Source organism: Notamacropus eugenii, chromosome 5 (genome assembly GCF_028372415.1).
Source record: "Notamacropus eugenii isolate mMacEug1 chromosome 5, mMacEug1.pri_v2, whole genome shotgun sequence".
Classification (NCBI taxonomy): domain Eukaryota; kingdom Metazoa; phylum Chordata; class Mammalia; order Diprotodontia; family Macropodidae; genus Notamacropus; species Notamacropus eugenii.
Genome location: NC_092876.1, coordinates 287140071 through 287166145, shown reverse-complemented (window position 1 = coordinate 287166145; position 26075 = coordinate 287140071).

Sequence of the window (26075 nt, the reverse complement as noted above, 5' to 3'; positions counted from 1 at the left end):
ACCCTTATGGATAAAATTGTCATCTCTGTGCCACTGATTCTCAGATTGACTTCTCTAGTCCTACCTTCTGTACTGATTTCCAATCTCTTATCTTGAATTGGGTGCTTCATGGACATCTAAAACTCAACATGTCCAATATGGAACTAACTCATTATCTTTTCTCCAAAATCCTTCCCTCCTAACTTTCCTATTACTGTTCAGGGTACTGATATGGCCACAGTCACTCAAGTTTGCAAACTCAGTGTCACCTTCCACTCTTTACTCTCACCCCTCATCATCAAATCTTGTCCATTCTGCTTTCACAGCAGCTTTCATATGCATCCCCTTCTCTCTGCTCACACAACTACCATCCTAGTTGAGATTCTCATTACCTCTCAATTGGATTGTTGTAATAGCTTCCCAAATGACCTCCCTGCCTCAAGTCTCTCCCCACTCAAATCCTTCCTCCACACAATTGTCAAAATGTTTTTTTTTCTTATGAAGATGTGACTGTGGCATTCTTCTACTCTCTTCACTGAATATACTGTAATAGCCCTCTTTAAACTCAAGGATAAAATGTAAAATCCTCTGTTTGTTATTGAAAGTCCTCCATAATCTGGCCTCTTACTACCTTTTCATTCTTCTTATACCTTCCTTCCTTCCACAAAGTCTAGGATCTGGAGAACTGACCTCCTCGCTGTTCCTCACACAGCACTCAGTTATTTTTACTAGCTGTCTTTATGTCTGTAACACTATTCTTCTTGTCTCTATGTCCTGGATTCTTTCAAGTTTTACCTGGTTTCATCTTTTGCAGAAATCCTTTCCTGATGCTCCTTAACCTTAATGACTTCCATATAATATTATCTCCAATTTATCCTGTTGCTTTCATATTGTTTCCTCCATGAGACCATGAATTCCTTGAAGCAGGAACTCTCCCTTCCCTTTCAAATCCATAGGGCTTAGCACTGTGCTTGGTACATACGAGATGCTTATTAAATGCACATTGACTTGACTTTGCATTATCTTGACATGTATTCTCTTCTTTGAGCCTTATAACAAGTTCTTGAGGAAATCAGTAGAGATATTATTTCAGTTTTACAGGTAAGCAAACTGAGGCTCTGAGAGGTAAAATGATTGACATATCCCTTGTCACACAGCTAGCTAATGTCAGAGAGAATTTGAATCTAGTCATTCTAACCCTAAGGCATGTTGCTGTAGTAGAAAGATCACTTGACCTGAGCCTAGAGACCTGGGTTTGAATTCTGACTCTTCTACGACTAGTCACATGACCTATACAAATCACAAAACCTCTCTGAATCTGCTTCCCTCTCAATAAAATGATTGTCACTACCTATCTCAGAGGCTGACTGTGGAGTAAGTACAACATGGTACGGTGGAATGATTGCTGTATTTGGAGTCAGAGGACCTGAGTTCAACTACCAGCCCTGCCACTTACTCACTCTGTGATTTTGGGAAAGTAAACCTTAATCTCCTAACCTGTCTGGGCTTCACTTTCCTCATTTGTAAAATGACACGTTTGGACTCAGAGTGCTGAGATTCTTTCCAACTCTGTATTATGTGACCTTGTGACCTTCTTTATGTGAAGGAGTAGAACCTTATGTTCTTAAAGGACTATAGCGATTGAATTATTATTCAAATGAGCACAGAGAAGACTATTTTATTAAGCACATAGTAGTTCAGATGCTAGACACACTACTCTATTTTTATTGCCTGTGGGCATATCATATCCTGTTCAGGGACATTAGGCAAAGATTCTCCGGGTAAAAATTGTGAACAAAATATGTTCAACCCAATAATAATGTATGTTAAGCCTGTTGGCATACACTGACCAATTTTGTTGCATGACCTACTGGCTGAATTCTTCAAAAATAGAAGTCATTTGCGGAACTGTTGCTTAGTGAGTTAGAATGAATGAAGTCTTTAGTCAGTAAAGACATCAGATTCTGTCCTACTTTGTTCCTTGTTATGCCCTATCCCCCATCTGGGATGCCCCAGGCAGTCTTTTGGAGGACACTTGACCTGCTGGTCATATTTCAGAAACTCCTGATTTGGTACTCACTGATTTAGTTTAGACTCCAAGTAGTCAGGCTGCTAGATTACCGACTAATGACCCATCAGATGCTAAAGGCAAAAGCTTAAAGTGCACTAGTGAATTAAGCCTCAGCATTGTCTGAAGGGAAGAATTTATTATGTCATTAAACTTGATTCAGTAAGTTTCACTTCTTTAGATGCATTACACTGAGGGAAAGGAAAGAAATTAATTTTAAGCAAGTGTTCTCATTTTTCTTTTTCTTTTCTTTTTTTTCCCCAGGTAAAATATATTAACACGTAACCAAAGGACAGAATTTTTTTAAAAATTTGAAACTATCTAAAGAAGGGACAGTTTGGGAAAACTGGGCATGATTGACTAGGCAACCATGAACATCTACTGCCTGAGTTCAGAAAATATATGCTTCACTTGATGAATACATAGAGAAAACAAGCCTGCCTGGTTTGATGATACCCTCTATGAAGTTTTAGGGGTACTTCTGGCAACTCTGGAAGGCTCCTAGGTGCAAAGATGCTGGCAGTAAGTCATAGTTGGTGCTCAGGATTTAATGTGAAAATCAAAGTATGTACATAATGAGATCAGGCAAAAAGGAGGTCTTCTGCTTTATAGTGAGGCATTACACTGATATGAAAAAAATCCCTCATAATTTAAAGATCACTATAAGACATAAAAAATGTAAAACATTTGGTGTTTTAATCTTTCTACATATGTCTCATGGTTGTTTTATGGCAACAGATAAAATGTTTATAAATAGTAACCTAAAGACACTTAAGGCAATGGCAGGATAGTTGCCTTTGTTTTTGTTGTTTCTCAATCGTGATATCTGAAGACCCCTTTTTCAGTTTTTAAAAGCATTCCAATCCTGGAGAGGTGTGCATGATCCCAGAGGAAGGAGAAAAGTAGCTATTTCATGGTACTTGAAATGTAACTGTCAGTACTGGAAATCCCTTCCTGTGCTAGGTTTCAGGGTAATACAATATATTTTTTATTCATTACTGTCCTTGAGTAAAATGGAGGAAAGAATTAAAAGTCAGAAAGAACAGGTCGTAGTCATTGTTTTAACTGATGGAAACCCCTATACAGATGGCTTATGCTGAATGAAAGAAAAAAATCCTATGAGGTAGGTCTGGGTTTAGGACCCAAATATTGTAACTACATTAGTACTCTTTCTTGTCACAGGAAACACAACATTCTGGGCTGAAAATGAAAATAGAAATACTAACCATTGTAGATTATTTTCTTCCTTTGTTTTTCTTCATTCCCAAAGGGTGTTAGCTTCTTTTTTTTTTTTTTTTTACTAAGTTGCTCAAGGACAACCTGTTTGGGAATTTTGGGGTTTGTAGGCTAGAGTGACAGTTAATTTTGATTTGGTTATTGAAAAATTTTTTATCTTTGGACCATTACCAAGAATAACAGAAAAGAAATTCTGCCCTTTCTGGTTTTTCCTCATGGTTAGTAGTGAAGAAATGTAAAAAAAAAATCAGTTTACCTCAAGATGGTCCAACTTTCCAGTTCAGGGAACTCCTTGAGTAGAAATTAAATCTAAGATGGTCACCTCATCTGCCCTTTGTGGAGTTTGGAATTCTCACACACGAGTTCCAGGGATGAGCATCTGGCATGATCCTCCTGCCAGTTGCTTCTTTGCCAGCAGTGGGTTTATAAAGAAAGGTGAGTCACTGATAGAGATCATTTTGGCTGCCCACCAGGACATGCTAAGTGTCACAAGCCAGCATGCCAATGGAGTGTCAAAAAGGAAACAAGTTTCCAAAAATGTTTTTGAACAAAGTATAAAACAAGTTAAAGAATAGTAGAATTCATTGTTAAATTTCCTTCTGGAAAACTGCATTTTGAGGTTGGTTATATGGGAACACAGTTCAGTATGGTGTCAGACTGTTGCTAAGGACCACTGTAGCAAGATTGGCAAGATTCAGTATGAATAGTGTAGTCACTATGTGATAAATTCTTTGACCATGGCCAACCATGAAACAAAGAAAAATATAGCATGACCCTCGGTCAGTTAGCCAATAAATAATTTATTGAGTGCCTGATACACACTAAGTACTGTGCTAAGCACCAGAGATACAAAAAGAGGAGAAAGGTAATTTCTGCCCTCAAAGAGCATACAGTCTAGTGGGGAATGGTAGTCTTGTATATACACCTTTTCCTTCCACAGTCAATGTAGGTAGTAGCATGGCAGAAAAAGAAAACAAGAGGTTCTAAGAATCAAAAACAGTTTAGACTTTCCATAAAGTGATGAATTTTGTTGTTGATACTCTAAAATATACTATGCTAATCACCAAAGAATCGATGTACTACTGGAGGAACTAAATCATATGCTGCAGACTTTCTCACAGTGAATAAAATGAGAGGATATGAAGATTGTAGCTGATTAGAAAAATAGCATGTGGACACTTTAGGAGCAACAAGTAGAAGAATGCTTGGAACTGGTTTTACGTACCCAGTAGTAATGGAAGGCATCATTTCATTGGACATTTGAAGCCTGTTTGGCCTCATGATGAACATGATTAAAGATTAAGAAACAAACAAAGCCACGTACTTTGAATAGTATAAAGAGTAGCCATGCCTACCATATAGCCCAACTATTTTCTTTGTAATGAAAGCTAACGGATGCAATATCACCAAAAAATGAAATTGACTCACATGACATGCAGAAAGTGAATTAGCTGCCAATGTGTGAGTCATTTGTGAATTGGCTGTCTGGGTTCAATTTGATCATTATCAAAATTAGCACAAAGTGGGAAGGAGGGTTAGAATAAAATACACTGCCTTAATCATAACAACTTTAGACTATTCAAAGCAGGTTGTGAAAAAGTGGGAAGTGGATATAGGAAAGGATATGGACATGCATTATCTTTATTTCCTAAGGAAGTTTAACTGATGTAAAGAAATAACCACAATGAGAGTCTGAAAAGCCTAAAGACCATCTCAGTCAGGAAAAAGTGACCCCTTGCCAGGTAGCAGGTTAATGGCAGTTAATGACAATAATGGTTTCAAATAAAAAAAATAATTGCATTACCTTATGGAAGGAGAAGCAGGAAGTGATACAGGAAGAAACAAGTTTGTATAGAAGTTGATGTGTGATCCAGTTTAACAAGATCTTCCCCAAAGTATTTCATGTTAAATTTAGATAGACAATAGATGGATAAAAATTAGAACAGATCTGTCATTTCTATTGCATACCATTTTGTTTATAACTGTCAATGGAGCTGCGAGATTTTACTCTGTACTATGTGAGGAAGTGGAAAGACATTAAAGAAGATAGACCAGAGAAACACTTGGACCAGACTAGGAATATATGGAGAAAGTCTGTGCTATAGGTGACACAGTTTTAAGATTCTTTAGAGTACATGATGTTTGATTTTCTGGATATTTCTAGCTACTTTAACTCTGGCCATACTTCTCAACCCTCTCCCACTGGAACCACCTGGCCTCTGACTCTGAGTGTGTAGTGTCTCCCTCAGGATCATATGTAAAATGTTCTGTTTGACATTCAAAGTCATTCATAACTCAGCCCCCTCCTTTCCAGTCCTTCCAGGCTTCTTATACCTTACTTTCTAACATTTACTCTTTGATCCAAAGACACTGACCTTCTGGTTGTTCCGAGAACAAGATACTCATCTCTTAACTCTGGGCGCTTTCTCTGGCTAATGGTTTTTCTTCCTCCTCTCTGATTACTTTCCTTCTTGGCTTCCCTTAAGTTCCAACTAAAATCCCACCTTCTACAGGAAGCCTTCCCCAGTCCCTGTTAATTCTAGCCCCTTCCATCTATGTTTCTAATATGTATCTTCCTTTGTATATATTTGCTTGTATGTTGTCTTTTCCACTGGATCATAACCTTCTTAAGGGCAGGGGCTGTCTTTTAGTAGCCCCAGTGCTTAGCATATAGTAGGCCCTTAATACAAATATTTATTGATTGATTGATAGATAGGTGAGTTTCCCTATCACTTCCTGGCCTTTTCCAGATTATACTGCTTTTTTTGCAGTACTTCACTTGAACCCTCTTCCACTGGAGGGGTTTATTCACCAATCATTCTGCCCCTACCTTATGTCAGGCCTCATCACTGTTTTTGTTGTTCAGTCATTTCAGTTGTGTCCGACTCTTTCCATTTGGGATTTTCTTGGCAATGGAGTGATTTGCCGTTGCCTTTTCCAGCTCATTTTTACAGATGAGGAACTGAGGCAAACAGGGTTAAGTGGCTTGCTCAAGGTTATTTAGCTAGTAAGTATCTGAATTAAATTCAAGAAGATGAATCTTTTGGACTTCAAGCCTGGCACTCTATCCAATGTGCCACCTAGCTGCCCCATCACTACTTAGCAGGATTACATTGTGGCAACCTTTTAATTGTTCTCCCTGCTTCCAGTTTCTTCTGAATACAATCTTCACATAGCTTCCTAAATAATTTTCCTAGAGCAGAACTCCATTCATCTCAGTGGTTCTTTCTTGCTATTGAATACAATACGGTCAGTCTGTCAATATTCAACAAACCTTTATTAAACACTTACTACGTGCCAGGCAACGTGCTACGTGCTGTAAATAGAAAGAAAATTAAAAAGAGTTCCAGTTTTCAAGGCATTCACATTCTATTTTCCATCATCAGCTATCCCTTCAAGCATGGGATCATCTACAAAATTTGATAAGCGTAAAATATCTGCCTTTATCCTAGTCATGAATAAAATCTTTATACTGCATGGAACCAGGCTCTTTAAAGCACTCCCTTTGGAGAGTTCCTTCCAAGTTGAAATGGAACTATTAATGATTACTATAATAGTTCAGACATTTGACCAGTTCCCAAATCATCTAGCTTTCCATTTCCTGACAAAAATAATGTGGATGACTTTATTAAACACTTTGCTAAAATATGGGTACCCTATATCTACAACTTCCCTCCGATCTACTAGTCTAGGAAAAAGCAGGCTGCATAGAGCATGGGCTAGAGAGGTGGGGTAGCATTTTTTGTTTGTTCTCCTCAGGAGAAAAGGAAGGGTCAATAGGAATATGCCATTAGGATGTGACAGCACACCTGGTCCAGTTCTCTGCACGCCTATGGTAATAACCTTTTCAAAATAGAAATAAGATTAGTCTTGAGTGAGTTCTTCTTGAAGCAATGCCGATTTTTTTGCAGTTGTATCCTTTTATAGGTATTTACTGAATGTAGAATCCTAGAATCCCAGAAATCAAAGTCAAGCTTCTTGGTATTTGAAAAGCCTGTTTTCTTCCTTAAAAAAAATCTGGGGAAAATAATTGCTCACCTTGAGGTGTGTAATATCTGTCCTGTTGTCCATGATCTTTCATAGATAATTGACAGTGGCATAACTCTTACCTTTATCAAATCTCTCAGTAAGAGAGGATGTAGTTCATATAGGGCAGGTGACCATTTCTATAGTTAGTTAATAAATTAGTATTAAGCACTATGCTAAATACTTAAGATACAAAGAAAGACCAAAAAAATGAAAATAAAAAGATTAAAAAGAAAACTACAACCCTTAAACAAACAAAAAATTAGTCTCTCTCAAGGAACCCACAGTCTAATGACTTCAATTTGGGACTTCACAGTACCATTTACACCCTGTCCCACACTGGGATCTAGCTCAGCTGATTTTCTCTCTGTTTCTCTCTCGCACACACACACAACATTCCATCTGGCATCTCCATACAGTTATACTGGCCATCCTCCATGCCTGGAACACACTCACTCCTCACCTTAGCCTTATACAATCCCTCAAAAAGGTTCAAGCATTGTCTTCTCCATGATCTTGATCTACCAACTACTCATGAATACCCTTTTAAATTGGCTTATGTTTATGTATTTATTCTGTATTTTATTTATAATTATTATATTTATGTATTTCTTCTATTGTAGTTTTCCTCATTAGAATGTGAGTTCTCTTTGAACAGGGTTGTTCCATTTGTTGGCATTGTATCTCTGGTACCTGGCATAATAGCACCTAGTAGATGCTTAATAGCAGATATTTGTTGCTTGTTTATGTAACTGACTTAAATTCATCTAGGATAGTTGAGGGCACTCTGAGCTAGCCTTTTTGTTCTATTTTACTTTATTTTTCTAGTTGAAAGACCATTCACTAAGGAAAACGAAATAGAAATTGCCTGTACAAATTTTATGTCTCCTTATCCCAAATCCCACTCTCACACTTAGGGATTCTAAGGGGTATTCTGAAGGCTTCATAAATCTTTCTCTGTGTTATTGACTTGATTCCCCACTGGTGTGCTTTCCCTCAAGATTATCAGCTGAGAATCATTTTAGTCAGCTACCCTTCAGTAGCTATAGAAAGCAGATATTTACTAAGTTGCTATAGTGAGAACATTCTGGCACACACTCTTCTATAAGCACATAGAATCCCGAGGCAAAGTGGGCTCAAGCTTAGAGAGTATATGAAGAAAGGGACTAACTCATAGTTCCTGGTTGCTCAAAGTCTTTTTTCTTCCATTTGTGGAGTGCTCAGGAAGTCCATCTTAAGCATGGTATAATTTTTTTTCTAGGCTTCTTGTGGAGTCATGCATCTTTGTCTGATCTGTCTTTGGCTCCTAAAGCAAACATTGCCTTCAGGTAATCTGGGAATGTCCTTAGGAAGACTGGAAGTTCAACTTCTTTCAATCTGACAGGGCCTTCAAGGTCTTTCTCTGGCGTGTGTGTGTGTGTGTGTATGTGTGTGTGTGTGTGTGTGTGTGTGTGTGTGTGTGTAATTCAGATTAGGAGAATACTTAGGCCAAGGTCAAAGCAAAGGTCTCTCCTTCTTACCAGGTTATGCTTCAGAAATTTTACTAGAATATCTTCCTTGCTTCAATGTTTGGAATCACTCTGATTCTTAACTAACATAGGAGACAATTGTTAGGGCATAGTCATATTTCCATAGACTGTCTGAGCATGATTTTTATTCACTTGATCAAGACTCAGTTGAATTTGAAGGTAATGTCTAGGATTGGCAGTGGGGGTGAGATTTGGTGTTAAACTGAAAGGTCTCTTGCAGAAGATGAGTTGAGTAGTATGTTGAAAGAATTCAGGGAAGCCAGGAAGTGAAGATGAGGAAGGAGGGAGAGCATTCTAAGCATAGGCACACAGGAGATAAAAAGGCATGGAGTCCAGAGATGGGATTCTATGTGTAAGGGACTTTAAGAAGTCCATTATCTACAACCTATGATTGAGATTAGTTGATTGTTGGAGCATCTTGTCACTGACTTTAAGTGGAATGAGTTGACTGATTTACTCAACCACCCAACTTTCCATTAGTTTTAGCATTCCTGACATTCTTACAGGACCCTGCTCAGTTTTTGTATTCATTTTCTATTATTTGTCCATGCTTCCATTTGCTTTATATATTTTTAAAATTTATAAAAATCCAAGTTGCCAATGAGTTTCTCTGCAAGTCCACATTAGTATATGTAGATAATTACCAGTTTTTCTTCTGGGTAAAATATTTTCTCTTTGTGTTTACAGGGCTTTTTTCTTGAAGGTTTCCCATCTCTGTTAGACTGATATCTCTGTGATTTTAATTAGTTGGATCCTTCTACTAACCTTTCTCTAAACCCTTTGAAATCTGCTTCTCAAAATTTAGGGAACATATCAATCTCTTCCAAGGCTTCCCCCTTTTAAGTCCTCAATATTGTGCGGTGTCATCCTACCTTTCCAGTTTTATTTTCACATTTCTCTCCTTTAAGTAGTTTATGTTGAAAGGTATTATGGTACAAAAATCCTGGATGTGGAGAGAGACTGGAATTGAATCCTGCCTCTTAGCAACTATTTGTAGGTGAATCTCTTAACACTTTTTAATTCTCAATTTTCTCCTCTGTAACATAGAGATAGTAGTATCTACTTTAAATTAAAAGAGATAATTTATAAAAAAAATGCTTTTCAAACCTTAAGGGTGTTACATATCAACTATTTTTTTCCAGTTAAACTAGGCTACTAGCTTTTACCAAAAACATAGTGTGCCAACTCCCACGTGTGAACATTTAGGCAAGCTGTCCCGCTTGCCTCTAATTTACTTCCTTCTCATCTCTATCTTTCAGAACTCTCTCTTACTTTCATGCTTAGCTCTGGTCCCCTTTTTTGGAAAGCCTTCTCTGACAACCTTGGAGTCACGTGTGCTACCTTTCTTTAAATTTTCATAGAGCACTTTGTTTTTCACTCATGCTTCTATCAAGTACTACTTTGTAATAATAAAAATAATAATAGGTAACATTTATTTAGTGATTTCTATGTGCCAGGCACTGTGTTTTTTACAATTATGATCAAATTTGATCCTTACAATAACCCAGGGAGGTAGGTTTTATTATCATCTCCATTGTACAGATGAGGAAAGTGAAACAATCAGAGGTTAAGTGATTTGCCCAGGGTCACAAATCCAGTAAGTTTCTGAGTTTGGATTTGAACTCAGGTCTTCATGATTCAAGGTCCAGTGCTCTATGCACCAAGCCACCTATCTGCCCTGTCTGCATACATATCCTATCCCTTCCAGTAGAAGTTCATATCCTTAGTGGTTTTGATTCCTTCATATTTATCTTTGTATATCTGGTGTCTAGCATGGTCATCTTTACCTAGTGAGTACTTAGTGAGAACTTGTTACATTAAATGTCTTCCTCAGAATTTTGTATCCATGGATTGAAATGAATTGTTGTTTGTACCTGAAAATATATTGATAAAAGGCTTAAATCTCCATGACCAAAGTGAAATAAGCTTTGGGGGCAGAGAGTGGTCAAAATTAATTCTTTCCTCAAAACAACCTGTTGCTGTTGTAACCTCTTTAATTTGAGGACTTAGTGGGCAAATTCACTTCTTTGGACCTCCTTGTCCTTATCTGTATGTAATGGGGCAGACAGAGGAAACTGGTTGATGAGGGGCCAGTTCTAGAATCAACCATATGGAGACTTGGTGAGCCTGCTTCCAGAAATGTTTGATGGAGGTACCCTTCGCCTCCTTTCTTTAAGGAGTGCATAAGTATCCTTTGTGTATGTTGTTCGCTTACTTTCCACATCAGTCCTTTTTGAATGCTGAGTTAGAAGTGGATACACATACAAAAGACTCTCTTTTGCTAGTAGATTTTGGGGAGAAAGAAAAAGAAATGCTGTGAACTTCTGGGTTGGGGAGAAGTATGGAAAGGGTAGCTGCTATTGTGGCTGCCTTATCTCTCTATTCAGGTTGCCATGTAACTCTGAACACATGGTGCTTCCTCTACTTCTGCCTCTATCGTACCTATCTGATTCTTTTTGACTTAGGTGAGTATTGGAGACAGGAAAGACAAAATTATAACCTTTCGAGTTTTGAGAGATCAGAAGATACACAAGACACTGGAGTTCATGGCACGGTCTTCTGGTAGCCATAAGAGCCAAAGCAGGTGGGGATCAATCTATGAGAAGTGACTAGTTTGACCTCAGTCAAGCAGTTATTCCACCCAGCAGTCAAGACCCCATGCTCTGCAAGCAAAGGAATGACCTGACACAATCTGTTATGCCATAGCCTAAAGTGAATTGTATGGATAATGTTTAGGGGTTATTACTTTATTTTACCTTTAAAATTCTAAGGCTCAATGATTTTTCTTATACAGTTTACATGTAAATAGTGCCTTACTTTTTTTTTTAATGATTGACAGTTATCTCATTTCATTCTCACAATAATACTGTGAAATAGTTAGTTCAGATATCTCCCAATTGAGGAAATAGGCTTGGAGAGGTCACGTGACTTGTTCATATGTTAAAGTTCACATATTAAAGTTTTTGATAGTCAAGTTAGCTTTATGTTGGGCAGTGAAGTTTTCCTGTTCAAGGCATATTTTCTAAGGCCTGTGGTGTTCTTTGTCTTATCATTGTTATATACAAGTAAAAGAAAGTAAACTAGGCACAGGAAAAATATCCGTCAGTTGGCATGGTTGAGGAATGGAGAGTTCTGGTTAACTGTATTTTTGTGATTAACTGAAGGTTAATCCATGTATGTAGCAAAACTGCTTAGAAGCAAAAATGCCCTTCTGTAGACTTTAGGGAAGTATGTTATTCATACCTCTGAAAATCTCTGGAGTGGACAATTGTATTGGTTGATCCCTCAATTATGTATTTGTTGAAATACATCGCTTTACCAACCACAAAGCTTCAACGTAGGAAACAGACCATCAAGTACTGCGTCAACACTTTTAAAGAGACCTCATAAAAGTAAGATGTTAAATAGTCTCTGATGACTTTAAGCAGAATAGACTTAGGAGAAAGAAGTAGACTTTTTCTCCTCTCCAAACTTTATACAGATGAAATGCAGAAAGCTACAGAAATCTTTGAGAAATGACAATGATGTTTTAAATAAAATGAGTTGGGTTAGAAAGACAAGAAGCTGACAAAAAACTAGACAAGTTGAAAGTGTATGTTTAAAGCAGGATTAAAGAAGTAATTACAAAATATAAAATTCAGATTCCCCTGTATATCTTGGGTGGTAGAAAAACAACAGGAAGGAAAGATAGAGCTCTAGAGTAGTAAATAGATTAAAAATAACTTTTAAGTAACCTAGCATATGTCCTACCAGGCAACAAAGGTTTACTGGACATACTATGTGCCCTATCCCTCATTCATTTCAATTGTGTCAGACTGTTTGTGACTCCATTTGGGGTTTTCTTGGCAAAGACACTGGGGTGGTTTGCCATTTCCTTCCCTAGTTCATTTTACAGATGATCAACTGGCGCAAACAGGGTTAAGTGACTTGCCCAGAGTCACACAGCTAATAAGTGTCTGGATTTGAAATTCATGAAGATCAGTCTTCTTGATTCCAAGCTCAGTGCTCTATCCACCATAGCACCTTGCTGCTCTGATCCCTCATTATGACCCTAGCTAATTGCAATTAGTACAATATTTTTAAGGAACCTTCTGAAATATACACCACAACTTTATATTTGCCACTTTGAGATTCAGATCCTCAGTTGTTTGGAGTATTTGTCCATAACTTCTGGGTTCATTGATGTCTGTTCCTGAGGGCACCAGGTATACAGGTGCTGATTATTAACTGTACACCATGAACCCACAGGGGTCAATGACTTCACAAACAAATGTGTTTTTCATCATGACTGGATTGACTTTGAAAGGAAGTTTGTTACCTATTTGATAATACTTCACCGGAGTTCACCTATTGCAGGTAGATTAATAGCTTGTTAGGGAATGGCCAGACAGAGAGCACTGATGCGATGGGGTTGCCAGGGCTGCAGTAGGTACAAGGTACAAATTTCAGACCCTGTTAAAAACCTTGTTTTTCTTTTACCTGCTTGATTAGTGCTCATCTTAGTAAGCGGTTTGTACCTTGAAACACTTAAAACAATCATAAGTTTGGATACTTAAAGCACTATTTTAAAAAGATTACAAGAATGGGGAATGATAAATTGTCTGGGACTGCATTTTGATTTAAAGGATCTTCTGCTTGTAAAGAGAAAGGTGATTTTGTTTCTGATTACCTGACAAGAAAATATTACTTTTCATTTACTAAAGAAGATATTCAAACTTTCTTTTTAAAAAATAGGATTTCATTTCATTTTAAGGTTTACATTTTCTCCCTTCTAACTCTACTCCCCCCAACCTTTGAGAAAGAAATCAAAATAAAATTCCTGTTACAAATATATACTGTTAAGCAAAACAAATTCCTCACTGGCTATGTAAAAAAAAAAAAAAACTTGTTTGTAAAACCACTATGTCTCAATGTGTACTCTGAGTCCCTCTATCAAGAAGCATATAACATGTTAACATATTTCTTCTTGAGGCTTTTGGAATTATGATCTTTGTGTTGATCAGAGTTTCTAAGTCTTTCAAAGATGTTTGTCTTTACTCTATTTCTGTTACTTTATACATCATTCTCCTCATTCTACTCACTTCTCTCTGTTCCAATCAGTCAAACAACAAGCATTTATTAAACACCTACTAAGTGCCAGGCACTGTGCTAAGTAAGCACTGGGGATACATGAGTTCATATGAATCTTCCCATGCTTCTTTGAAATCACTGCCTTCATCATTTCTTATAGCATAATGGTATTCTATCACAATGGTATTCTATCAAACTCTTTCTTGATGGGTAATTAGATGATTACTGGTCTTTCTGGCAAATCTGGATATTTGAAGTCGTCATAAAAGGATAACAAATGGTTGTGAAAGGCCTGCCTCACATATAAATTGAAAGGATCCAGTATGGCACAGTGGAAAGAGGAATGGCCTGCAGTCCTGGGTTCCAATATCACCACTGGTACTTATCATGTGACTTTGCCCTACAAATCCTGGTCCTTAGTTTCCTCAACTTTAAAATGAGAATGTCAAACTTGTTGGTTCTAAGATCACTTCCAACTTTAGATCTATGAAAAAGATATTTAAATATCTTTCTAAATATGCATACATATGTATATATGTATGTGTGTATATAACACACATATATGTGTAGTATTTGTAATACATGATCACATCTGTGATAAGTAATAGTTTATAAAGGTCTCTTCATTTTGCAAAAAGAGATTCTCTACTTCCTTTCTTTCACTTCTTATGACCATTAACAGGTAGATAGCCATTTGAAAGAAAGCTTATCAACTGAAAGACCTCTTCTATTTCCATGGGAATAAACACCATTTTAGGCACTTAACTGGGGGTTGGAGGTGGAGAGACAGCTATCACATCATTATCTGAAGATCCAGCCTCTGTTCATCAAAATAAGGACTCAACCTACTTTGTAGGAGGTGTCTGTTTATTTGTTTTACAAGGAAATGAGGCAAGATCTGGGAATCCATTTGTACGGGAAACTCCCAGGGTAGGATCTTTAGCTCTATAGAAACAAGTTGGTTACTTATCTGTAGCTATAGTCTTAGAGAATTGCTTATGACCTAAAGAGATTAACTGACTTGCCCTGGTCACACAGCTAGTTTATGTAAAGGGCAGAATTTATATCTAGGTCTTTCTATCTCCAGTTCTAGGCATCTCTCTATTTTTTCTAGGCCATCTTTAAATTTCTAAATGACCAAATAGGAAAAAAATACATCAACTGAGACAGCAGGGTAGAATGGAAAGTGCTGGATTTGGGGTCAAGGGATTTGGATTTGAATCCATGTTCTGAGAATTATGACCGTGGGACCTTGAATAAGTCTTTTCACCTCTATGCCTTGTTTTTTTTTTTTTCCATCTGTAAAGGAGGGGACTGGACCACATGACCTCTAAGGTCTTTTCTAGCTACAAGTCTGTGAACCTACAATAACATGAAGATCTGGTCTCTATCCACCCAAACAAGATCATTAGAATGCTGGTTGAAATTCTCTCATTACTTGACCCCTATGAGGCTAAATGCAAGGAAGTTTCCTTTCTCTTCCTGTTCCCAAAGTCTTTAAATTCAGTTTCACTATTTAAAACTGAAATCCCAATAGAAATATTAATAATGACTCTGTGGTGAAATGTATCTGTTAATCTTCTAAGTTGACAGCTTTCTACAAAAACTATCCAATGTGAGTAAGGACCTCCTATTTTAATAGGCTAACCAGCCTGAAATGTAGTTTACCTACATCGATTGGCTATCTAAGAGCTTGTAAACAAATTCATAAATTTGTCATACTGATTATAGTGTTGGCAAACACAATGGTTGATGATGTTATAAATGTTTATCAACACCCGCACTCACCCACCTGCTAAGAGGTGCTACGCTTTAATGAAATTGTTTGAATATCAAGGCCGGTTGCTAAGATACAATGTTCTTGTTACTAGGGATGTGATGCTTACAGATTTCTGTTATCAAATAATGATTAGAGATGTGCTAACCTCAAGGTGCTCAGTGCAGTGAAAGGTTTACTGAGCTACAAATTAGTAAACTGTCTGCCTGAGCAGGCACTGGCAGAAGGAGCAGGCGCCTCCTCCCTACACACAGCTGACACGGGAAAAGAAGGCAAGTGAGGAAGACAGAGAGGAGGGCCATGGAGGATGTGCCCTCGAAAGTTTGCCATTCAAGGGGTCTACCTGCCTTGTTGCCCATGAAGCCCCTATGGCTTCATGCCTTTTGTCACCAGCACGGGAATGTGTTGAAATCCTTGTCAAATCATTTCTTTCTTTTCTTATTGAAATATTCCCACCATATACTTCCTCATTCAGTAGTTGCAGAATTCTCTTTTTGAGAATTCACATCCTTTTTTAATGGGGGATAAAAGGAAATAAAAATGTTCAGTAATGCAAAGTAGTAAAGCAATTTTATAAGAACAAAAATCTTTTTTTTTTTTTTACAATTCAGGCTTAAAGGGCCTACTTGTTATTAAACAATGAACTCTGCAAACAAAAAAGTTGGAAATTTTTGAGTTGGAGATTGCTTCCAATTAAAACATAGGCAGGTAATGGTTTGAGTGTCATTTCTTGTCAGGAAGATCTGGATTTAAATCAATTAGCTAATCTAAACATTTATTAAAGGCCTCCTATGTGCTAGGTACTGTGCTACATTCAGGGGATACCAAAAAAAAAAAAAGAGAGGAGAAAGACAGTCTTTGCCCTCAAACAACTTACAGTCTAATAGGGGAGAAAATATGAAAATAAACATATACAAAAAAATCTATGTACAAGATAAATAGAATCTTAGTTAACAGAGGGAAGGCATTAGAATTGAGAGGGACTGAGGAAAGCTTCCTGTAGAAGGTAGGATTTTAGCTGAGAGTGAAAAGAAACCAGGAAGGTCAGTATTTGGAACAGAAGAGAGAGAACATTCCGGGTATGGGGAAAAGTCAGAGAGAACCCCTGGAGATGAGTGATGGAGTGTCTTGTTCTCAGAGCAGCCAAGAGGCCAGCATCACTGGATAGAAGTGTTCTGTGTTAGTAGAGAGTAAGTGCCTTGAAAGCAAATATGTTTTCATTTTCCATTTGTACCTCTAGACTTATGGTCAAAATAGTAACCTAAAAGATGTTCATTTAATTAAATAGAAATGAGTTCAGCTCCTGACACTAACTTGCCTTATAAACCCTGGGAAATTCACTTCACCTCTTGGAGATTCAGTTTCCTTATCTGTTGAAAGGAGAATAACAGCGTTCACCTCAGAGGATTGCGGAGAGGATCAATGGAGAGAATCGACGTAAAATCTTAACATGCTGTGCAAATGCCAGTCATTTCCATTTGAAGTGATCAAAGAGATTTTGCTTGTGCTAAGATGAGAATCCAGCTTTCAGTCCAATTGTTTAGCTTGTTATTTATTATTAATAATAGCTTTTTATAGCACATTAAAGTTCACAAAATGCTTTACTTGGAGTCTCTCTTTTAATCCTTAAAACAACTGAGTGAGGTACGGGTTATTATTATCCTCGTTATGGTGAGGAAACTCGGACTGACAGAGGCTAAATGACTTGACCAGAGTCATACATCCTGGTAAGCATCTGAGGCATGATTAAAACTCTGCATTTATATACCATAACCTATACTAAGGTGAATTTGGGCAAATCACCTTTGACTTAAATAATGTATGTTAACTTATGTTGACCCAACAACAATAGTTTTTGATGCCACTAATAATTGCTTTAGGCAGTAAAGAGGTTGTTTAATGTCTGTGTTCTGGCAGAATATTGTTGCTGCCACAGTGCAAGAAGCTGATGTTGCCTACTGTCAGGTTCTCAAATACGTTGGAAAATAGACGAGAGAAGATGACTTCTTTTTTAAAAAAAAATGCAATTTTTAACAATGGAAAGGCAAAATAAAATGATTCTTGGGTATTACCCAGGTGTTATAGAGCCAAAGAAACATTGCTAGTAGTAATGGCGAGAATAATGATGAGTTGATCAGTCAACACTATTAATTGTGTACCTTTTATGCAAAGCATCATCCCACTGTGGGAAAATTTGGAGGAAATAGTAGATGTAATCCATATCCTCAAAGGATCTTAAAGTCCGGTGCGGAAGGGTGTGACTAACAGTGTGAAGAATAAATAGGAATGCATTCAATTCTAACACATATTTAAGATCATAGCTTTTAGAGCTGGAAGGGACCTAAGCTATCTTCTAGGTCAACTCTTTTATCTTCCAGGTGAGGAAACTGAGGCCCACAATTCAGGGTCACAGAACTATTACATGACCAAACCAGGATTCTGATTCCAAACTCAGGACTCTTTCACCATTCTTTCTATTTGAACGTTGACAGGTGGTCAATGAGCATCTCATAGATGTGCCAGGCACCATGCTAAGTGTTGGGCATGCCAAAAAAAGGCAAAACACAGTCCCTACTCTTCAGAAGATTACAGTCTAATGGGAGACACAATATGCAGACAACTATGTTCAAACAAGATACCTACAGTGTATATTGGAGATATCAGAGAGGTGGCACTAACATTAAAGTGGACTGAGAAAGACTTCTTGCATAAGGTAGAAATTTAGCTTAGACTTGAAGGGAGCTAAGGAGTTCAGGGAGTGGTAGTGAAGAGGAAGAGAATTCTAGGCATGGACAACAGCCAATTAACATACTTGGACTGGCGAAGTGGCGTGTTGTGTTAGAGGAAGGAAACCAGTGTCACTGGATCTTAGAGCATGTGATGGAGGGCAGAGTGGTCTGAGTTAAAGGTGTAAGAAGACTAGAAAGATATGAAGGGACCAGGTTATGAAAAGCTTTATATACCAGAAGATTTTATATTTGATCCAAGAAGATGATTGAATGGGAGCTGGAAAGGAGGTGATACAATTACAACAACATTATCAAGAGAAACAACTGTGAATAACTTAGGAACTCTGATCAACATAATGACCACTCACAATTCCAAAGTACTCAAGGTGAAACATGCTACATCCTCAGAGTTACAGATTGACTTAGCGAATGCAAGAGAAATGGAAGAAATAGTCCTAGCTGTCTAGAAGATGACACCTACATTAATGAAAGAACTAGAAAGTGATATGCAAGGCAGTATGGTGGTAGAGATTTATATTTGAAAGAAGTAGTTCAAAATAAGAGAAGGTGACTGAGAAAGGGGCTAGAAAGTAGACAGTTTAAGACTAAAGTTTCACCAGTAGCCTCTGCCACCCTGATGGGATCTTTATCATGTGATGCCTTCTATTAGTTCTAGAGCTAGACCATAGTATCCAGATTACTAGTCCAACAATACCATTTTTTCAAATCAGGAAAACTCAGAACCCAAATGGCTGGTCACTTGCCCTAGGATTCTAGGAGAATGACAGTTGGGACTGGAACCTAGATCTTCTGAGTCCAGATTCAAGATTTAAGTCAGTTCAACAGATACTTTTAAAGTTCCTATTATGGGTCAGGCATTGTGCAAAGAACCAAAGTCTCTGTTTTTGAGAAGCTATCTGAAGAATAGCAAACTGGCTCTCAGATTGGGTTCTAGTTGTTTTATGTGCGCAAATCTTGACTCCCCTTTTTAGAAAAGATGTAACTAAATCTCATGCTCATGCTTTTATTGTATCCTCCATGGTTTCTGATCACATGGTAGGATGATTGGGTCACAGTTTTAAAACTAAAGGTACCTTGTCCTTAAACAGTAGTGTTAATGTTTAACAACGAGCTCTCTGGAGAGAAAAAATAAGGACTCTCACCACGCTTTAGTGACATTTTCTTCATCACATTCTTGAGTCTTGACTATCAAGAAAACAATAAATCAAGCTGTGATTTGTAGCATTTGCTTATTTCTGAGGTGTAGCTGCTCATATAGAAATTTAGCAGTTGGCATTCCAGAACTTGCTCAAGTTGTCTCCAGGGCACTTCTGCCTTAGTCCAAGTCCTTAATTTTAAAAATCAAGATCTATGTCACAGAGAGCTTAAGTAAATTCCCAAAGTCACACAGATGCTAAGTGAAGGAACTCAGGATTCGAACTCATGCCTTCTGACTTCAATTGAACATTCCATCCTACAACCAACCTGCAGGATATTACTGTGTGCTGACCAAGAGAGATGAAAAATTTCAATCTTTTGCTCTCACACTGTTGCTCTGGCTTGTTTTGAGATGTATTTTTCATATAATAGAAATATCCAAACAAGTGTGTGGCTAATTATAGGCATTGCAAGGACAGATATGTAAATACTGAGGGGAGAGGGAGGGAAGTGGCTGGAATGATTGTGGATCTGAACTGGGTGGGGTTATAGCCTGTAGAGGATTTTTACTTCTAGGAAATGACAGGATTGCAATGCTGGGAAATAGAAGGACTCAAAGGAAAGTAACAAGCAGGCTATGCCTTTGGAGGGATTCTTATTCCAGTTGGCCACACCTTATCCTGAGGATGTAGGAATTTAAAAAGTGAATTTTAATTTCCTGGAGACTTTATTTGCCCTGACTTTTCTTCGAGATTAGAAGTAGTGGTCATTGGTAGCCTAGCCTGTCTCTTTCTCCCAATTGTTTTGGGAGCCATAGAGGTTCAGTTCTTTGCTTCACATCTTCTTTCCCCCACCCCATCCCCATTCTTTCTCTTGCATTTATAGAAAATTTTATCTTTAGTCTAAATAAGAACACTAAATATTTGCCCTGCTAACTCTGGTAGCTGGATTGTTTTTAGACTAATTACCATTATTTGTAATATCTTGCTTTTTTTTTTTTTTTTTAAAAAAGAGGTTATAAAGTTTCTTTTTCCCAAATGAAGAAATTATGGAAGGGACTATAAAAACATAGGGTTTATGTCACTTTGATAATATATTCTGTACACCCAAACACACATTCTGCATATTTAGACTTGCATCTAAATATAGATCTACTGAACTACCTACATATAAATCAGATAATGTCAAAGCAAGAACCCCTCTTAGTGTGGGCATTTTGTTATCTACAGCAGCTGTTGCCTCTTTTTTTGAGGGGAAAAAAAGCTCTTTAAATTTATGTTGCATTGAGCAAGTTGTATTGCTTGGGATTATATGTGGCTCGGCTCTTTCACGTGGCATGACCTGATATAACCTGACTTAATGCAGTCCACATGTTGTGCTGAATTACACACGTTAAAAAAAATCCCACTTCTCTAAGGCACTGCTAAGAGCAGGTGATTTCTCTAAAGGGCAGACACTCTCTCCCTCGTATTTCAAAGCTCCACCAGTTTAACCAAAAATATCTTCAAAAGCCCACCCAAAACATTTCCTTGGTTATTTTAGGTCTTTGTTGGGTGACTTGCAAAAGAGCATGTGGGAATTCATAATAGGAAGTTTTGATTATTGGCATCATTAGATGGGATAGACTTCCTTGCAAAAATTCACTGGGTAGAAATAGTTTCAAGAAGAAAGACAATCAACCTGACCAAAAGATTGGACATAGGGACTCATCATCAAGTCTGCTTTTTACAGGTTGGCTGCTGCTTTTCACTGCACCGTTTCATTTTAATGCTGAGGTGGAAGACTCTTGGTAAAGGGGATTTTGATCCAAACTATTTTAAGTCAAACTCAACAACAGTTTGTTAGTATACTCCCTTGACCCAGAGAACAATCAGCCTAGGAATGCAAAATTGTGCTTTAAAAATCCTACTTTCCTTCTGTCATTGTGATACCACCTGCCCATCATTAATAGTGGAGGCATCTTGAATTACTGTCCCCTTCCTCCCCTCCCACACCCCATGCAAAGCAGTGAAGACTGATAATGAGTCATACTTTAAGTAGATTTTCCTCTTTGTTAGACTTGAAATATAATTCATGTTCTATGATAGAGCAAACAGTCCAAAAGGGAATATAATTAATAGCCTTAGTCTCTTAAACACAATTCTTAACCAACTTAGGTCACTCTCCTGTGCCAGGAATCTCAAAAAAATAAAAAGGTCGACTTAGTGAAAATCAATGATGAATAAAACAAATCACTACTTTTACAAAGAGATACCAAATCTTCAGCTGCTTGCTCAAGCTAGAAATACATAGGAACTGTAAATAACTATGCTGATTCCTCTTATTGCAGAAATTTTGGGTATGAAATTTGGGATTTCTATTTTTTTTAACTTCTCTTAACTTTGGTAACCTGTTTAGTTGAGAATAAGGCCAGCAGAGAGTGACGTCGACTTTAGAGTCCAGAAGACCAGGGTTGAAGCTTTACTTTTGACACATCCTAGCTGGGTGATCATGGGCAAGCCACTTACACTCTCATTTTAAAGGGTCCTGCTCCAGGAGTTCCTTATATTGATTTAACAGCAAGATCTGATCCCATTCTCCTCTGCCCACCCCCATTCCTCCAATAAGGCCAATGAAGAAGGGAAAAAAAATAAACTGCTGTCCTGAAAATTCATTTCAAGCTACATACATTTTCACCAAGTGTTTCAAAGATATGAAACTGAATCAATATGTTTGATTAAAGTGGGGTAGGATAATTAATCCATTAAAGAGATGCCATGCTTTTTAAAATAAAATGTATTAATAATTTAATAATATATCTGTCTTAAAGTGTTTTCGCACCTGAGACAATGTATATGGAATGAGAAACATACAATACAATAAAAGCACACAAACCTGATAGGTTTGATTGGTTGCCATTGGACATACCATAAATATTGTATAGATTAAAAATTTTTATGAAACTAGAAAACTTACCTTCTTGACCCTATAGGATAGGATATGACTCAATGGATAGAGCACTGGGCCTGAAGCCAGGAACTTGAGCACAGATCTGGCCTCACACAATGACTAGCTGAGTGACCCTTGACAAGTGGCTTAACCTCAATTTGCCTTAGACTAGTGCAGAAGGAAATGGCAAACTATTGCAGTACCTTTACCTAGAAAACTCCATGGACAGTATCAACCATGGGGTTAAGAAGAATTAGACATTACTGAAATGACTGAACTACAACAAGCTTATTTGTATTATTTTCTTAACCAAGGTATAGTAATAAGATGAAGATGGTGTAAATACATGTTTTCAGTCATGACTGACCTTGTGGTTTCACTCATTCTCTTGGTCACTTTTTTTCTTCTACAGCCTGTATGATGCAAGCGCAGATCTTCATATTGTTTGTTTATTGGTGGACATTTTCTCTTTAAGAAAAGTGCAATTTTTTAACACTTTCCATAGTATCTCAAAATCTAGGAAAGAAAATCCTTAACCTGGGGCCAAGTGTGTTTTGGAATAGATATGTCATAGTTTCAGCTGCTATTGCCCCTCTTGTAACCCATTTCTTTCTTTCCATTGCTTTTCGTTTGGACATACCTGTGATGTCATTACCTTCCCCTTGACTTGGTTAAGTGGAATACTTGTCTCAGATTCATCAGGAACCTGATAAAGCCTCTCATTTTAAATTATACCCTTTTATCCCATCTCCCTTCTCCTCCCTGCAGAAGTAAACACACCTAGATCAACAAAAGTTAAAAGTAGTCAATGACTTGAGAAATGAGTCAAGCTCTGCAAGAGAGTGTGAGTGTGTATGAGACAGAGAGAGAGAGAGAGAGAGAGAGAGAGAGAGAGAGAGAGAGAGAGAGAGAGAGAGAGAGAGAGAGAGATTCTGTGCATATGTGCAAACATGCACGTATACCTGTGTGACCTGTGTGAAGCTAAATGCTGCACCCCTGGACCACTACACAAAGGTGGCAGTAGGAGTTCCAGGATCAGTGACCACTATAAATTTTCCCACTAAATCACATGTACTGAAACACATGTGTTAAATATCTCTCTGGAGGTCTGCTGGGGGTAATGATGTTTTAAAAGGTTGGCTAACCTTTGAAAGCACTTTCCTATTAATGTCTGCATTTTATAAACTCTGTTCATTGTACCTTATCAACTGAACCTGAGGGAGACTGTGTTCTCCTGTTGATGAAGAACCTGGTAAATGTAGTTTGATGAGGTCATGGTACAGTTAGGATTCCAGAAATTCACTTTAAAATCATTTGGGAAAACAAGTTCAGGTTAGGAATTTTAGGCTTGTAGGATGTTAAAATGAAAAGGGATCCAAGAAATTATTTGATTCAACCCATCCCTTCAATGTAAAGATGAGAGAAATGAGGCTAAGGATGGGAAGAGACTCTCCCAAGGTTTTAGAGCCAGTCAGTGGCATAGCTTGGACCTAGATTCCAAGTCTCTTGACTTTTAGTCCTTTATTCTTTTCATTATTGCAACAAAGTTAAGGCAACAAAAGTGAGGTTGAAAAGAACTTCCCATAGAAGGTAGCTAGTGGGTCTTTGAAAGAAGTCATATGAAGGAAACTAAATTATATTCTGATGAAACAATTTTAGAGTACATTAGCAAGAAACTGGAACCGAAGCATCTTGATGCAAGTTAGGCAGTCAAAGCAGGAATTGGGAGTGCAGAGTAGTTCAGAATTCTCTGAGAAGGGAATGCAAGGATCGGAAAAGAGAAACGGAATGCAGAAATCCACATGCAGAAGTCACTCATAGTGCGGGTCAGGCTGTGGGGCTCTGGGGCTGATGCACAGGTGCTACCTACCCTGTTTGGTCCTTTGGAAATCTTTATCTTTATATCTTTGAGAGGTAAGTATAATTATTAACTCAATTTTATGGATGAGGAAACTGAGGCTGGGCAAATGAATTGCCCAGGTCACAGAGTCAATCTGAAGTTGGATCTTAACTCACTTCTTCTGGACTCTGGATCCAGTGCTCTATTCATTGTGCCATCTAGCTGCCTCCCTCTGATTCCAGAACCTGTGCTTTCTCCGTTGCTCTTTGTCAGCTACTAGTACCTCAGAATAAGGACTATTTGAATGATCCTACAGAATGGACTTTCAAACACCTAGTCGCATCCTTTTGTTTTACAGATGAAGAAACAGACAAAAAAGGCTAAATGGAATTGGCAGGGGCGGTATTTGAACCTGGGTTTTGTGGCTTTTAGTCTAGAGCTCTTTCCACTGAACCTGTGTTTCTCAAGTGCTCTTTCAGTCACGAAATGCACACAGATTGTGTTACAAGTTCCTGTAATAGAGGATAAAAAGAACATCAATGGGGCATGTCAAGTACAGGGGAGACCACTGCAAGACTCTTGAATGTCTCCTGGGTTCAGCCTCATGGCTGACTGGCTGTGTTGGGAGTGGATTCTCAGCACACTTAAGGAAAGAAAAGAGAGAGCAGGTCTGAGCTATGATTCCCCCAGGCTGCAAAGAACTTGGGTGGGAAGATCAGGACAGAGAGAGAGGAAAACTGGGGGTCGTGACTAGGAAGAGCAAACTCAGCAGCTGAGTTTCTATGCTGACTATTCTCCTTTGGAAAGCCCAATGAGAGAGTTTTGTTGGTTGCCTTCCTGAGGTTTCTAGGGTGTATTTTGGTGCCTTTGAGGCTCATAACTCAAAAACCAGTATAGGAACTGAGGAGTTGGGAGGGGTTATAATGAAAAAAAGAAAAAATATATATAGGCCCAGAGTCAACAGTGAGGGCTCTCTGAGCTATTCCCCTCCTCCAAAGGCATAATATTCAGCTGCAGTTTGGGGAAACCTGAGGGTTTTAAATAAAGTTTCCAGAAATATTTACTTTATTACTTCAACTGGGATTTTGGGGTAGTGTAAAAAGATACAAATTTGAGTCAAAACACCTGGGTTCAAATCTTGGCCCTACAACCTATATGCCCTAGGGCTGGTTACTTAACTCAATGTACCTTGATTTTATCATCTGCGAAAATGAAGGAACTGGATGAGATGATGTCTGAGGTCTCGTCCAACTATCATTATATGATATCAAAGTTCCATGACTGTTTGTTGGTGTGAGTAGGCCATCCATTGGTGCACATTATGAACCTCCATACCTTGGTAAAGGATCTTTATAAGTTGCAACTGCAAACTCACGTACAGGGTATTCCAAAAGACAGTGGCCATTTTAAGCTAGCTTAATATTTCATTAAGACTTTTGGGACACCTGTATTTATGAGTTAACCGCTGATGGCATGCCTTCCACCTGTCTGAATTTGATCCTCAGATGATAGACATAGAGTTCATTGCCAGTCCTGTCCCTAGATTATCCCTGACACTCCATTGAGCATCAGAAGACAACTTTAGTTGAAGTATTCATTAATAGTTATACTCAAAGATTACAAGTGCATGAATGGTTTGTATGGGATAGATAATATTCTTTATGGAGCTTTAAGGCCCTGTAAAGTTTATGAGGCTTTATTTATGAATATTCTTTGGTTGACTCCAGCCACTTAT